We start from the raw sequence: 18,399 nt of genomic DNA on the forward strand, positions 1-18,399 counted from the left end.
CTGTTTTTCACAAAAAGTTAACTATTTTATGACGTGAAAAAAATGACAAGACTTTCTAAGTCCTGTTCCAAAATAAGGTTATTCATCTATCCCTATGTATAAACAGATTTACAATAAAATTTGCCCCCAATATAACATAATTTATAATGTCATTCCTTTATCTGAGTTAAAGTTACTGGGACCATTGGCACATATGACTCTATTAAAATAATGGCTTAAGGAATACTCTTGATGGTCCAGTAGCTAAGCCTCCATGCTTCCAATGCTTGGGGCCTGGGTTCGATCCCTGGTCAAAGAACTAGATCCCACATGCCACAACTAAAGATCCTTTGTGTTCTTGCATTGAAACCAAGACCTGGCACAGCCAAGTAAATAAATAAAAATAAATATTTTAAAAAAAGATGGCTTAAGGTTACACTTGCAGAAGATCTTAGTTCCAGAATGATGATTCTCTCTTCAATAAATAATCTCTGCAGGGTAGAGTTAAGTCACTAGTCTAAGGTTTAGATATAATAAACATTTTGAATGATAAACATTTGTGACTCCGATGAAAAATTTCCAGGAAGGCCGTAACTGTTCCAATGGCCTTCAGCTTGTAGAAGTTGGTAATTCTCTTAAGAGGACCAGGAAAGTTAAGCCAGGCAAGTTGTAAGCTTGCTGCTACTTAAAATTACAAATCATTGAAAACTTGTCCATGAGAACACCTTGGGGAGTAAATGTGGATAATAATGGTTTATGTGTGGTTGCAAAACAATAATGAACTTGTCTAATCAATTGTTCTGAATAGCAGTAGATCACAGTGGAAGGAAGAAATACACATCCTTATCGACTCTTCGTGTGTCCTGTAACTTTTCACTCTTGGGATTTTTGAATGGTTTTCTTTTATACTTAATCATGCAGTGACAGATCAACCCTAAATTATTACCCATAACTCTTCCCAAAGACAGAATTTAAAATAAATAACAGAAACTGGGGTAGAAAAAGAAACCCATTATCTTTGCTTCTTTATAGATATATTATGATGGAAGAGTTATTTTAGAAAGGACTTAATAAAAGAACAGACTCATATTCATAAATAAAAAAAGTGTACTTGGCCTGATCTCACTTTATTAATTTTGGTTACCTTTACAATATATGCATATTAGTACAGATAAAACATATTTTGTTGTGCTCTATAATGACCAATAAACTATTATATGGTTGACTGTACTGGGTGCATTAATTTCGCGTGTATGGACAGGCCATATGTTGAGTGTTAAGTTACAGGAAACATTTTTTTTGTTGCCACCAATTCCCACCACCTTTAGATTTTACATTTATGTCAAAACAGTTCACGTCATAGAGAGCTATTGAAAGAATTAGTTAGTTTATAAAGATGGTCTTGGCCAAGAATACACCTCATACATTAAAGAGCCCTGTTATCGCCAACACACTGAACTGCTTGTCAAGTAACAATTTCATTTCATCCTTTGGGTTAAATTCCACACAAGAAGGAACAGAAAATCTTTGCATTATCTATTATTATGTCCCAATAATAATATTGTGAGAATCAAATGAGATAGCACCTAAAAATTCTAAAGTTTGCCATAGAGTTGATAATTAATATCTTTCATCTATCTAACCAATCATTGTTCTAACAGTTCAACTTATATAGTAAAAACCAAAATGAATTATGAAGTATTTTAGTCCTAGGTTTAACGTGATCATTTCTCTGAAGTCATGCTGTAAGCCTTCTAACTTTATCTTAATTTTAAACATTTATTTAATACCATCTGCACAGATCCAAAGATGAAAAAAGGTATACAGGATTGCTAAAGGGGTTCTCTTTTGTTGCAGCGATACATTATATTGAACCCATTCAATAACTACTTCTTCTAAATAGTGAAGAAAATGTCCAAATTGACCAAGTTCATTGTTTCAGATGGGGGAAGGAGATTTCTCAAAAAGTGCCCTCTGAGATGGTTGATGTAAAGCCTTAATTTATTACACTGTTACTCAAATCCATGGCGGAACAATTTGGTGACTGTTAACACCCTCGTAGCTCAGTTGGTAAAGAATCTGCCTGCAACACAGGTGACCTGGGTTCAACCCCTGAGTTGGGAAGATCCCCTGGAGAAGGAAATGGCAACCCACTCCAGTACTCTTGCCTGGAGAATCCCATGAACACAGAAGCCTGATGACTGAGGATCAATCAGTTGTAAAAAGAAATGTGATTTGTATGTGTATGAGTCTGACCCATTTCATCTTACTAGAGTTGATTTTCTATAATTATCTTTTTCTGATATCAAATTTTGGTGAAAATACCACTAGTGGAATTATGTTTATCTAGAAAAACTGCTTTGCAGGTTAGTATTTCAATTCAGTTACACTTTTATCTGGAAGGGTCATTGATTCTTAATCTTGATAATTTACATTGGACCCAAATACAAAATCCTAGATTTCAGTTAAATTGTATGTTATTTTTGTAATCATGATTTCATAGACTACTCTCTCTCTCTCTCTCTGAATCATACTTAAGAAAAAAGCATACATACATTTGCTCTGTCTAAATTTAGAAAAATAATATGATCTAATTTGGAGTGGTGAGCTATTTTGATTATGGTTCTGTTTCTTTGCAATATTATGACTAGATTAGAAACTTTACAGTAGGAAAATTATTAGCTAACTCAATATAGAGTTGTATATTTGGAGATCCCCACAGATATATCTGCATATTGGTATGTGTGTTTACTTATATATATGGATGAACAGGCAGATGATAGATAGATATCTATATTTTATATCTAAATTTCTTATTATAGCTTTCTAGTTTGCTTTTGTTTTAAAATAAACTAAGTTAACACAGTCACTTGGCAGCCTACACTGCTAGATGATTAAAAAATAATACAAATAAGAATCTACCTTAGTTTTCTTAATTTACTATTTTCTTAATACGTTTATACCTATAAAAGAATCAGTGCATCATAGAAAACTTTAAGACTGATTTATTTACAAATCTCAGTTGTCAAAAGACTTATTTCAGCAGTATAAAGTATAATACCATTCTTTATGTGGGATTCATTCTCTAATTACCCTTTTCAGATTATCTTTTTATACCTGCTGCTGCTGCTAAGTCGCTTCAGTCGTGTCCGACTCTGTGCGACACCATAGACGGCAGCCCACCAGGCCCCCCCATCCTTGGGATTCTCTAGGCAAAAACACTGGAGTGCGTTGCCATTTCCTTTTCCAATGCATGAAAGTGAAAAGTCAAAGTGAAGTCGCTCAGTCGTGTCTGACTCTTCGCGACCCCATGGATTGCAGCCTACCGTGCTCCTCCATCCATGGGATTTTCCAGGCAAAAGTACTGCGGTGGGGTACCATTGCCAGAGCCCCTTTTATTTTTTCTGGGTTTTCCCTGATTGGTGACACATCATACTCTTTCAAATGAAGTGGTCCTGCTGATGCATTTGACAATTTCAGTTACTTTATTTTGTAACTTTTTGATCGTAAACAATATTATACCTCAAAAAATTTTAATACTTCTTTAGGAAGCAAGAATTTTGAAGGGTGAATTCTGATTAAAATTGGATGATATGTTTGTCTATATGTAAAAATACCTATGTGCATATTTTCCTTTGCTTTGTCTAATATTACACATTATGGAATAGAAGTAGATTTTGATATCTATAATACAAATATTCTAAGCTCAGCCTATTTAGGTGCTAGCTCATATTATGTATGCTTAACACAATTTATCTACTACTTACTGCTTTTCAAAAACTATTTGCCTTAGCAACTTTATTTTTCACTTGGTATTTATTATATGAATTCAAAATGACTTGATAGTGATATATTCTGTGGAATGCTAGCTATCACTTGGGAATGCAACTCTTATTCTCATTTATTCCACATGCTTTGTTGTCACAGATCTTTCTGTGTGACCTTAAATTAAGGCGCTTTCCTCCCTCATGACCTGGTGTAATTTTTTTTGTAATATGAATAATCATGATGACAGACTTAATTTGAATATGAAAATATGAGGGAAAAAGTCATTACATTTAAATTCAAATTAATTGTTAGTTTTGTGAAAGTGGATAACGAGCAGACTGAAATTTAGAATGTCAAATAAAAACTACTTTCTTGAGTTGATTTTTTAATTTTTCAAGGGCTTAATTTAGTGTAAGGGATGAATTAAAAAGTAACAATTATTACATGATGATAAATTGAAAGAACAGATATTTAATTCAAGGCTTATATAGATATACTTTAAATGAAGATTTCCAAAATTCTAAAATTTACAGAGTAAATTCTAATTGTTATACCATAGCATGATGTTTCATTTTTGGATATATAGAAAGATAAATATAAGTTAATACTGAGTTCTTCTCCTTAAAGAAAATGTGAATCTCAAGTTTCTTTTAATAGGGAGAAAGGAACAATTAAATGGATATTTTAAACTGTTGAAAAAAAAAGTATACCAAAACTTAAATTTTATTAATAGTTCTTTTGCTAAAAGCATAACTACAGACTACACTAAAAAGTTTCTACACAGAAAAAAAAGTATTAAAAGGTAACATCTATTATAACAGAGAAATGAATTACCACATAAAATAGGGCTTTTGAGTTTCTCTTCAGGTTTTACTCTGTGGCTCTTGTGATCCAAAATGAAAAAGTAGAGCACTATAACAATAGTATTTGGTAATGCAGACTGATGGACTATTTAGAAAAGTCTACTGTAGTTATTAAACAGACCTATAATTCCTTACACTGTATGTTATTAGCTTCAAGTCACCATAATATATATAAACTACATTTCTGCTTAAAGCAGCTTAAACTTCCTAAAAACAAATTAATTTTTTCACCCAAAGCAAATATTCATTTAATAACCTATATTTGATTTATAATACATACCTGGCCTAATTTTTTATTCAATTTCCTTAATATTCAAATCTGATCACAATAAAATATACTTCAGCAAAAGAAATTTGACAGATACACAAGAGAACTACAATTTTTCCTCATCCCAAGTTAATATCCTTTTCTAAATATCCTAGTTTGCATGCCATACAGACTAAATACAATTTAAAACAAAAATTTAAAAGGATTGCTTACTTGCTGACTTCGTTTTTGAAAAAGAGTGTTTCAGTAAACTTTGTCCTGCTTCAAAAGAACAGAGCTCCTTTTAAAAATGCAGCAAATAGTTTCAGCATGATCTTTTCCTTTATGTTTTATTTAAAATGTTAATGGAGTAAATCCACAATTCACATAATTTATTTGGAAACACTTTTGTTCAGAATAATGCATTGTAAGGACAGTGATATACAGGCAAGTCCCCTTAAAGAACATGCATCAATTCAGCTCCCTTTTGAAGCATATTGCAAATGCCCTCTAACAGGGCACAGCAACATTACATAAATCATCTTATATGAAAAATTAACATGACATCAAATATTTATAAATATTAATGTGTATGTTAATATAACCAAAGCTGTAACAAACAATCATAACCTTGCCAAGTTTCCTAGGACAGGCGCTGCTGATAATGATATCCATTATCTCTGGAGGAACGCACAATTATGAAAGTTATACACAGGATGCTATGTTCTTAGCTGCTTTTAAATTTATCCATTAAACATCTACCTTATATATGATATTAACCCTTTACGCACACATCCTTAAGAAACAGAAAGGCAGTTTGTGTGAGCAAATATTTAAAAAATCATTTTTATTTAATTGTTTATATGGTAAGTCCCTGATTTTTCATGACTTTAATTGGAGCATATGGTGTCCTACAATTAAATTCACTTGGATTCATCCTATCAACATGCATTTAAGTCCACATGTGCGTTTAAACGTATCTATGCTGCTCCTTGTCTAAAAAGCCACCCTTTGCAAAGATGAATTTGGGCTCTGAAATTTAATATGCCATGCTATCTCTACTCTGTCCAGGAAAAAGTTCTCTTTCAGAGTGTCTGAGCTGAGAATAAGGTGCATGCATGCTAAGTTGCTACAGTCACGTCTGATTCTTTGAAACCCTGTGAACTGTCGCCCACCAGGTCCTATGTCAATGGGGTTCTCCAGGCAAGAATGCTGGAGTGGGTTGCCATTTCCTTCTCCAGGGGATCTTCCCAACCCAGGGAGTGAACCTGTGTCTCTTAGGTCTTCTGCATTGGCAAGCAGGTTCTTTACCACTAGTGCCACCTGGGAAGCCCCAAAACAAGGTGAGAGTTGGCAATTCTTGGCTTTGTCTGAACTTCGGGGTGTCGAGTCCAGAGGTAGAGCTTCTGCTCTTACCCCATGGGATCCATGGGATCCGTGGGTCATAGGCATGGTCCTCCAGCAAAGTTTTATTTGGAGTTCTTTTTTCAGATTTAGCACCATCAGCAGGTATGGTTAATTTAGTCAACAAACACTAAAGCAACGTGATTTCAGATGAGAGGGGGAAGGATCACCATTTTATATAAGTGCATATTGCTGCAGGCTCAGTCGAATCAGGTTTGGAATCCAACAGGTTTTCAAGGGTAAAGCAAGAAGATAACTTTGTGCCAAGTTGTGTCCGACTCCTTGCACCCTATGGACCATAGCGTGCCAGGGTCCTCTGACCATAGGATTTCCCAGGCAAGAATCCTGGAGTGGATTGCCATCTCCTTCTCCAGGGGAAGATAACTTTGAGGACAAACATATTTTTGGACTGAAGATGCTTTGCTTCTCTGTCAGAGAGCTTAATAAGAACCTCCCTGAATCTACCTGCCTAAGTCTGCTCCCAGCTAGCACATTCTTCACTGCAGACCACTCAGTTTTGATTTCCAATCTGACTCACAAGTGCTACAGAGAGCCCCTGCTTTTGTGGAGTTGGACTCTGGAGAGAGCCTATTCTTTGTCACTTATGGTGAGTACGGGTTTAACTGAGGGTGATGGGAAAGAGGTGTGAACTCTTTTTACTTTATAAAGACTTTTGCCCTTTTCTTGGATCTAGGATTCTGTTTGGGGCATTTTTTTTTGGATAATAATACTAATTCAACTTATTCTTTGAAAAAGAAAATATGTAATAAGTACGGTCTCAAGTGGTTAAAAAAGTAGGGTGGCAACATACAGCCTTGATTACTCCTTTTCCTATTTGGAACCAGTCTGTTGTTCCATGTCCAGTTCTAACTGTTGCTTCCTGACCTGCATACCAATTTCTCAGGAGGCAGGTCAGGTGGTCTGGTATTCCCATCTCTTTCAGAATTTTCCACAGTTTATTGTGATCCACACAGTCAAAGGCTTTGGCATAGTCAATAAAGCAGAAATAGATGTTTTTCTGGAATTCTCTTGCCTTTTTGATGATCCAGTGGATGTTGGCAATTTGATCTCTGGTTCCTCTGCCTTTTCTAAAACCAGCTTGAACATCAGGAAGTTCACGGTTCACGTATTGCTGAAGCCTGGCTTGGAGAATTTGGAGCATTACTTTACTAGCGTGTGAAATGAGTGCAATTGTGTGGTAGTTTGAGCATTCTTTGGCATTTCCTTTCTTTGGGATTGGAATGAAAACTGACCTTTTCCAGTCCTGCGGCCACTGCTGAGTTTCCCAAATTTGCTGGCATATTGAGTGCAGCACTTTTACAGCATCATCCTTCAGAATTTGAAACAGCTCCACTGGAATTCCATCACCTCCACTAGCTTTGTTTGTGTGATGCTTCCTAAGGCCCACTTCACTTCACATTCTAGGATGTCTGGCTCTAGGTGAGTGATCACACCATCGTGATTATCTGGGTCATGAAGAATACACTACTGTGTATTCTTGCCACCTATTCTTAATATCGTCTGCCTCTGTTAGGTCCCTACCATTTCTATCCTTTATTGAGCCCATCTTTACATAAAATGTTTCCTTGGTATCTCTAATTTTCTTGAAGAGATCTCCAGTCTTTCCCATTCTATTGTTTTCCTCTATTTCTTTGCATTGATCTCTGAGGAAGGCTTTCTTATCTCCCCTTGCTATTCTTTGGAACTCTGCATTCAAATGGGTATATCTTTCCTTTTCCCCTTTGCTTTTCACTTCCCTTCTTTTCACAGTTATTTGTAAGGCCTCCTCAGAAAGCCATTTTGCTTTTTTGCATTTCTTTTTCTTGGGCAGAGTCTTGATTCCTGTCTCCTGTACAATGTCACAAACCTCCGTCCAGGGTTTAGTAATAACCCTACTTATTTAACTTCTATGCAGAGTACATCATGAGAAACGCTGGGCTGGAGGAAGCACAAGCTGGAATCAAGATTGCCGGGAGAAATGTTCCTTCTATTCCTGCTTTCTGGAGAGTTTTTATCATAAATGGATGTTGAATTTTGTCAAAGGCCTTCTCTGCATCTATTGAGATAATCATATGGTTTTTATTTTTCAATTTGTTAATGTGGTGAATTACATTGATTGATTTGCGGATATTGAAGAATCCTTGCATCCCTGGGATAAAGCCCACTTGGTCATGGTGTATGATCTTTTTAATATGTTGTTGGATTCTGATTGCTAGAATTTTGTTGAGGATTTTTGCATCTATGTTCATCAGTGATATTGGCCTGTAGTTTTCTTTTTTTGTGACATCTTTGTCAGGTTTTGGTATTAGGGTGATGGTGGCCTCATAGAATGAGTTTGGAAGTTTACCTTCCTCTGCAATTTTCTGGAAGAGTTTGAGTAGGATAGGTGTTAGCTCTTCTCGAAATTTTTGGTAGAATTCAGCTGTGAAGCCGTCTGGACCTGGGCTTTTGTTTGCTGGAAGATTTCTGATTACAGTTTCAATTTCCGTGCTGGTGATGGGTCTGTTAAGATTTTCTATTTCTTCCTGGTTCAGTTTTGGAAAATTGTACTTTTCTAAGAATTTGTCCATTTCTTCCACATTGTCCATTTTATTGGCATACAACTGCTGATAGTAGTCTCTTATGATCTTTTGTATTTCTGTGTTGTCTGTTGTGATCTCTCCATTTTCATTTCTAATTTTATTGATTTGATTTTTCTCTCTTTGCTTCTTGATGAGTCTGGCTAGTGGTTTGTCAATTTTATTTATCCTTTCAAAGAACCAGCTTTTGGCCTTGTTGATTTTTGCTATGGTCTCTTTTGTTTCTTTAGCATTTATTTCTGCCCTAATTTTTAAGATTTCTTTCCTTCTACTAACTCTGGGGTTCTCCAATTCTTCCTTTTCTAGTTGCTTTAGTTGTAGAGTTAGGTTATTTATTTGACTTTTTTCTTGTTTCTTGAGGTATGCCTGTATTGCTATGAACTTTCCTCTTAGCACTGCTTTTATAGTGTCCCACAGGTTTTGGGTTGTTGTGTTTTCATTTTCATTAGTTTCTATGCATATTTTGATTTCTTTTTTGATTTCTTCTGTGATTTGTTGGTTATTCAGAAGTGTGTTGTTCAACCTCCATATGTTGGAATTTTTAGTAGTTTTTCTCCTGTAATTGAGATCTAATCTTAAGAAGGAACATACCTCAACATAATAAAAGCTATATATGACAAACCCACAGCAAACATTATCCTTAATGGTGAAAAATTGAAAGCATTTCCCCTAAAGTCAGGAACAAGACAAGGGTGTCCACTTTCACCGCTACTATTCAACATAGTTCTGGAAGTTTTGGCCACAGCAATCAGAGCAGAAAAAGAAATAAAAGGAATCCAAATTGGAAAAGAAGAAGTAAAACTCTCACTGTTTGCAGATGACATGATCCTCTACATGGAAAACCCTAAAGACTCCACCAGAAAATTACTAGAGCTCATCAATGAATATAGTAAAGTTGCGGGATATAAAATCAACACACAGAAATCCCTTGCATTCCTATACACTAATAATGAGAAAGTAGAAAAAGAAATTAAGGAAACAATTCCATTCACCATTGCAACAAAAAGAATAAAATACTTAGGAATATATCTACCCAAAGAAACTAAAGACCTATATATAGAAAACTATAAAACACTGATGAAAGAAATCAAAGAAGACACTAATAGATGGAGAAATATACCATGTTCATGGATTGGAAGAATCAATATAGTGAAAATGAGTATACTACCCAAAGCAATTTACAAATTCAATGCAATCCCTATCAAGCTACCAGCCATATTTTTCACAGAACTAGAACAAATAATTTCAAGATTTGTATGGAAATACAAAAAACCTCGAATAGCCAAAGCAATCTTGAGAAAGAAGAATGGAACTGGAGGAATCAACTTGCCTGACTTCAGGCTCTACTACAAAGCCACAGTCATCAAAACAGTATGGTACTGGCACAAAGACAGACATATAGATCAATGGAACAAAATAGAAAGCCCAGAGATAAATCCACACACATATGGACACCTTATCTTTGACAAAGGAGGCAAGAATATACAATGGAGTAAAGACAATCTCTTTAACAAGTGGTGCTGGGAAAACTGGTCAACCACTTGTAAAAGAATGAAACTAGATCACTTTCTAACACCGCACACAAAAATAAACTCAAAATGGATTAAAGATCTAAATGTAAGACCAGAAACTATAAAACTCCTAGAGGAGAATATAGGCAAAACACTCTCAGACATAAATCACAGCAGGATCCTCTATGATCCACCTCCCAGAATTCTGGAAATAAAAGCAAAAATAAACAAATGGGATCTAATTAAAATTAAAAGCTTCTGCACAACAAAGGAAACTATAAGCAAGGTGAAAAGACAGCCTTCTGAATGGGAGAAAATAATAGCAAATGAAGCAACTGACAAACAACTAATCTCAAAAATATACAAGCAACTTATGCAGCTCAATTCCAGAAAAATAAACGACCCAATCAAAAAATGGGCCAAAGAACTAAATAGACATTTCTCCAAAGAAGACATACGGATGGCTAACAAACACATGAAAAGATGCTCAACATCACTCATTATCAGAGAAATGCAAATCAAAACCACAATGAGGTACCACTTCACACCAGTCAGAATGGCTGCGATCCAAAAATCTGCAAGCAACAAATGCTGGAGAGGGTGTGGAGAAAAGGGAACCCTCCTACACTGTTGGTGGGAATGCAAACTAGTACAACCACTATGGAGAACAGTGTGGAGATTCCTTAAAAAATTGCAAATAGAACTACCTTATGACCCAGCAATCCCACTGCTGGGTATACACACCGAGGAAACCAGAATTGAAAGAGACACATGTACCCCAATGTTCATCGCAGCACTGTTTATAATAGCCAGGACATGGAAACAACCTAGATGTCCATCAGCAGATGAATGGATAAGGAAGCTTTGGTACATATACACGATGGAGTATTACTCAGCCGTTAAAAAGAATTCATTTGAATCAGTTCTGATGAGATGGATGAAACTGGAGCCGATTATACAGAGTGAAGTAAGCCAGAAAGAAAAACACCAATACAGTATACTAACACATATATATGGAATTTAGAAAGATGGCAATGACGACCCTGTATGCAAGACAGGAAAAAAGACACAGCTGTGTATAACGGACTTTTGGACTCAGAGAGAGAGGGAGAGGGCGGGATGATTTGGGAGAATGGCATTCTATCATGTATACTATCATGTAAGAATTGAATCGCCAGTCTATGTCTGACGCAGGATACAGCATGATTGGGGCTGGTGCATGGGGATCACCCACAGAGATGTTATGGGGAGGGAGGTGGGAGGGGGTTTCATGTTTGGGAACACATGTAAGAATTAAAGATTTTAAAATTTAATAAAAAAAAATTAAAAAAAAAAATAAATAAAAGAGAAAAAGATGTAAAAAAAAAAAAAAAAAAAAAAAAAAAGATTGCCGGGAGAAATGTCAATAATCTCAGATAAGCAGGTGACACCACCCTTAGGGCAGAAAGTGAAGAGGAACTAAAAAGCCTCTTGATGAAAGTAAAAGAGGAGAGTGAAAAAAGCTGGCTTAATGCTCAACATTCAGAAAACTAAGATCATGGCATCTGGTCCCATCACTTCATGGGAAATAGATGGGGAAACAGTGGAAACAGTGGTTGATTTTATTTTTCTGGGCTCCAAAATCACTGCAGTTGGTGACTGCAGCCATGAAATTAAATGATGCTTACTCCTTGGAAGGAAAGTTATGACCAACCTAGATAGCATATTGAAAAGCAGAGACATTACTTTGCCAACAAAGGTCTGTCTAGTTAAGGCTATGGTTTTTCCAGTGGTCATGTATGGATGTGAGAGTTGGACTGTGAAGAAAGCTGAGCACCGAAGAATTGATGCTTTTGAGCTGTGGTGTTGGAGAAGACTCTTGAGAGTCCCTTGGACTGCAAGGAGATCCAACCAGTCCATCCTAAAGGAGATTAGTCCTGGGTGTTCATTGGAAGGACTGATGTTGAAGCTGAAACTCCAATACTTTGTCCACCTCATGCGAAGAGCTAACTCATTGGAAAAGACCCTGATATGGGAAAGATTGAGGGCAGGAGGAGAAGGGGATGATAGAGGATGAGATGGTTGGATGGCATCACTGACTCAATGAACATGGGTTTGGGTGGACTCCAGGAGTTGGTGATGGACAGGGAGGCCTGGCGTGCTGTGGTTCATGGGGTCGCAAAGATTCGGACATGACTGAGCGACTGAACGAGTGGTTAAAAAAAAAGTCATCCAACATACCTCCAGTTAGAGGTTCATGTTATTGCAAATCTTTGGTATATAACTGACTTTAGATAGGATGTTAAACCTAATACATAGGCTAGTACTAGTTACTTTAATCAGATAAGACATCAAGATTAGCCTGTATCATTGTACAGTGGATCAGAATTTTGAATGGCATGCAAAAGGGTGAATTTACAGACTAGATATTACTTTGTGACTTGTTAATTTACATAATGTATTTTATACATGGCCTTTCAAATCCCTCTAAAATATGTTATCACATTTGTTATCAATAATTTTACTCTCTCATCTATATTATCACACTGGTTATTATTTTGGCCATTATCCCAAACACATAGCTATTTCTTTCATCTTATAAAAAAAAGAGAAAGAGAGAGAAAAAGAAATCTTTATCTTAACTTCTCTGCCATCTGCTGCCTCTTTTAATTTAATTAATAATTTTTACCTTCCCTGAAGAAAAAAATTCTTAAAGGATTGCCTATACTTAATGTATTCAAATGCTCTACTCCCATCTTCTTTAAATCTAATCAAGCTTTCATCCACAGAAACCATTCTTGTCAAGGCAGCCCAAGATCTCTCCATATTGCTAAATTTCAAGGTCCATCTCAGCCTTCATTTCACTTGTTTCCAGCAGCATCATTTGGCACAGTGATCACGTCCTCCTCCCTGATACCCGTTCCTTCACTTGGCTTTCAGGACACTGTATTCTTTTATTATTATAATTTATTTTACTTTACAATACTGTATTGGTTTTGCCAAACATCAGCATGAATCCCCCATGGGTGTACATGTGTTCCCCCTCCTGAGCCCCCCTTCCTTCTCCCTCCCTATACCATCTCTCTGGGTCATCCCCGTGCACCAGCCCCAAGCATCCTGTATCTTGCATCAAACCTAGACTGGCGATTCATTTCTTATATGATATTATACATGTCTCAATGCCATTCTCCCAAATCATCCCACCCTCTCCCTGTCCCACAGAGTCCAAAAGACTGTTGTATACATCTGAGGACACTGTATTCTGATTTTCCTCCTACTTTACTCACCACTCCTTTTCTGTTCCTTCACGGATTCTTATCCCCAACTTTTTGATTACGGAGGACCCAAGGGCCCAGTCCTTTTTCCTCTTTCTCTTTCTGGATTCATCCTTTGGTGAACTCTCCAGTCTCAAAACTTCAGTACTATTTATGTGCTGGCATTTTCCATATTTATATTTCCACCTCAGATCTCTTTTTCTCACTCCTTAAATTCAGATTCATATAGGAAATAATGTATTTGACATTTCTACATGACTGTCTATAAAGAGACAATTTTAAATAAATATGTGTGACCCAGAGCTTCTGAATTCTAAATTCCTTCTGCCATCTCTTCCATCTCGGTCAATGGCGGTGCCAACACTTTCAGTTCCTCTGGCCAAAATCCATGGTGGTCATATTTGACCCTTCTGTTTCTCTCATCTCCGTCTTCTGATCTATCAGAAGATACTCTTCTTTAGCTCTAGCTTAAAGATACATTCAGATTCTGACCTTTTCTCCACTTCAATTACTCTTGTGTTGAGCTGCAACCATCTCTTGCTGTATTATTGCAATAGCCTCCCAGCTTTGCTCTTCATCCGCACTCATCCATGTGAGCTCAGTCGCTTCCGTTGTCTCTTTGAGACCCCATGAACTGTAGCCCACCAGGCTCCTCTGTCCATGAGATTCTCCAGACAAGAATACTGGAGTGGGTAGCCACGCCCTCCTCCAGGGCATCTTCCTGACCCAGGGATGGAGCCTGGGTCTCCTGTATTGCAGGCAGAGTCTTTACTGCTGAGCCATCAGATCTGCACTCATCCACCCCTAACTGTGTATTCTTAACCCAGCAGCCAAACTGAACCTTTCAAAATACAAGTTAGATAATATCATGCCTTTGCTGGAAATCCTTCAATAGTTCTACCTGTCACTCAGCACAAGAGCCATGGTCCCTATAATGATTTCTGAGGTCCTGCAGGATCTGAACCTCTGTTATGTGTTTAACCTCAACTTTTGGAATCCTCCCTTTTCACTCCACTCTGCAAACTTCTTGCTGTTCCTTAAATACACTAGATAAACTTACTTTAAGTCTTCATTCAAATTTCTTTTTCTCAGTGAGGTTTCATTTGATAGACTTATTTAAAATTGCAAATGAGGGACTTCCCTGGTGGTGCAGTGGCTGAGACTCCGTGCTCCCAATGCAGGGGCAGGGTTGGCTAGGGTTCCATCCCTTGTCAGGGAGCTAGATCCCACATGCTGCAACTAAAGATCTGCTACAGGCAAATAAATAAATAAAGCCAAAAATGACTCTGTCCCCATCCACTGTAACCTCTGATCTCTTTTACCCTGCTCTATTGTATACTCTATTCTATATATTCTTTTCAAAATTAGGTGTAAGTCTACACAAATATTAACAAAATCTGTATGTACAGGAGGGGAAGTTCTAAACTGGTGGAAGACTATAAAGCAACACTAAATGAATAAATGGAGAGACAATCCATGCTGATACGCAGGAAGACTCAGTGTCAAGATGTCAGTTCTCCACGTGATCTACAGATTCAGATCAAGCTCAATCAAAATCCCAAGTTATTTGTGGATATTGAGGAACTGTTTCTAGAGTTTATGTGGAGAAGCAAAAGGCCCCAAATATCCAACATGATATTGAGGAGAAGAAAAAAGCTGGAGAACAAACACCACCCAACTTCAAAACTTACCATAAAGCTACAGCCATCAACACAGTGTGGCTTTAGAAAAAGAACAGAGAAATTGCTCAGAGGGATAGAACAGAGAGTTCAGAAATAGGTCCACGTAAATGTAGTTATCTGATCCTCAACAAAAGAGCAAAGGCAATACAAGAAATCAAAGACAGTCATTTCACCAACTGGTACTGGAACAACTGAACATCCACATGCAAAATGTGAATCTAGATACAGTCCTTACACTTTTCCCAAAAATCATGTTCTCAAAACTGACCATAGACCTAAATGCAAAATACAGAACTAGAAAAGTCCTAAAAGGTAACATCGCAATAAACCTAATATTCTAGGATGTAGTGGTGACTTTTTAGATACAACAACAAAACCATGATCTACGTAGGGAGTAAATGAAATGAAAAACTTCTACTCTGTGAAAGACAATGTCAAGAAAATAAGAAGTGCAGCCACAGACTGCAAGAAAATATTTGCAAAAGATAAGTCTAAAAAAAAACCTGTTATTTAAAATATGCAAAAAACTCTTAAAACTGAATAATGTGGAAAATTAACCACCAGATTAAAAAATGGGGAAAAACCTGAGCAGACATCTCACCAAAGAAAATACACAGGTGGCAAGCAAATATATGAAGGGATGTTCCAAATCGTGTCATTAAGGAATGCAAACTAAAACAAGATATGACTGCACACTTATTCGAATGATCGAAATTCAAACTGACAACATCAAATGCAGGCTATCATGTGACGCAACAGGAACTCTCATTTATTCCCATTCTTACTGTTACTAATCTTACTTAATAGAAAATGTCTTTATACATCAATTATACACTATACCTGTATATATAGAAATACCTTTTTCAAGGGAAATTATTTTATATATGCACATATGATGCAAGCAACATTCAATCAAATTTCTCAATTCCATCCTTAATTTATACCTTCCTTTATGGAATTCAGTGGTATGGCCATTTGTGACTATGATCAAGAAAAGAATGGAAGGAGAAAAAAGAAAAAAAAGAGGAATTGTTTTGAGTGGTGTAAATAAATAATCAAAAGTCCTCAGGCTAGAGACTACACATTTGACTTGTAGGGACTTCTAAGTTCTTTCTCAGCAACTTTTACTTTGTATATAATTCTAACAAACTTGACTATATGGCTTTGAAATGTGTAGTGGTTTAGACACAGAATATCAGAGTCTATCGGTAGACATGAAAAGCAAAATGCTGACTGAAAAAAATATTATAAGTAGAGAGAGGTACTCAGAAAAGCTGGGTTGTCTGGCTTCAGTTGATATAAAGGGGAAGTAGGATGTGCCACTCACCTAGAGCCAGACATCCTGGAATGTTAAGTCAAGTGGGACTTAGGAAGCATCACTATGGACAAAGCTAGTGGATGTGATGGAATTCCAGTTGAGCTGTTTCAAATCCTAAAAAATGATGCTGTGAAAGTGCTACACTCAATATGCCAGCAAATTTGGAAAATGCAGCAGTGGCCACAGGACTGGAAAAGGTCAGTTTTCATTCCAATCCCAAAGAAAGGCAATGCCAAAGAATGTTCAAACTACCACACAGTTGCACTCATCTCACATGCTAGCAAAGTAACGCTCAAAATTCTCCAAGCCAGGCTTCAACAATACGTCAACCGTGAACTTCCAGATGTTCAAGCTGGATTTAGAAAAGGCAGAGGAACCAGAGATCAAATTGCCAACATCCACTGGATCACCAAAAAAGCAAAATAATTCCAGAAAAATATCTATTTCTGCTTTATTGACTATGCCAAAGCCTTTGACTGTTTGGATTACCACAAACTGGAAAATTCTTCAAGAAATGGGAATACCAGACCACCTTACCTGCCTCCTGAGAAACCTGTATGAAAGTCAAGAAGCAACAGTTAGAATTGGATGTGGAACAGCAGACTGGTTCCAAATTGGGAAAGGAGTACATCAAGGCTGTATATTGTCACCCTGCTTGTTTAACTTATATGCAGAGTACAATGTGAGAAATGCCGGACTGGATGAAGCGCAAGCTGGAATCAAGATTGCCAGGAGAAATATCAATAACCTCAGATGTGAAGAAGATAAAGAAGAACCAAAGAGCCTCTTGATGAAAGTGAAAGAGGAGAGTGAAAATGAAAAAATTGGCTTAAGACTCAACATTCAGAAAAGTAAGATGATGGCATCTCGTCCCATCACTTCATGGGAAATAGATGGGTAAACAATGGAAACAGTGACAGACTTATTTTGGGGGAGGGGCTCCAAAATCACTGCAGATGGTGACTGCAGCCACGAAATTAAAAGATGCTTGCTCCTTGGAAGAAAAGCTATGACCAAACTAGACAGCATATTAAAAAGCAGAGATATTACTTTGCCAACAAAGTCTGGTTAGTCAAAGCTATGGTTTTTCCAGTAGTCATGTATGGATGTGAGAGTTGGATCATAAAGAAGGATGAGCACTGAAGAATAGATGGTTTTCAACTGTGGTGTTGGAGAAGACTCTTGAGAGTCCCTTGGACTGCAAGGAAATCCAACCAGTTCATCCTAAAGGAGATCAGTCCTGAATATTCATTGGAAGGACTGATGCTGAAGCTAAAGTTCCAATAGTTTGGCCACCTGACGTGAAAAACTGACTCATTTCAAAAGACCCTGATGCTGGGAAAGATTGAAGGTGGGAGGAGAAGGTGACGACAGAGGATGAAATGGTTGAAAAGTGTCAGTGACACAATGGACATGGTTTGAGTAAGCTCTGGGAGTAGTGATGGACAGAGAAGCCTGGTGTGCTACAGTCCATGGGGTTGCAAAGAGTTGGACATGACTGAGTGACTGAAATGAACTGAACTGAACAGATGGTCTAAGAAAGTCACCGTGCAATAGTTATAATGATGGACCTGCATATTCTGGTTAAGAAACCTGGAAACAGTTCATTCAGGTAATACTTCATCAACATGGTTAAAAGTAACAAGAGTGAATCACTTCCTGGTGTTTCCAGCGTATAGAAATGTACCTTTCATTCATTCTCTCCCTCCTGCCCTTCCTCCTTTCCCTTAAACACACACACACACACACACACACACACACACACACACACACACACACACTTGATTTTATTTG

This window comes from Capricornis sumatraensis, chromosome 4, assembly GCF_032405125.1.
Source record: "Capricornis sumatraensis isolate serow.1 chromosome 4, serow.2, whole genome shotgun sequence".
Lineage (NCBI taxonomy): Eukaryota > Metazoa > Chordata > Mammalia > Artiodactyla > Bovidae > Capricornis > Capricornis sumatraensis.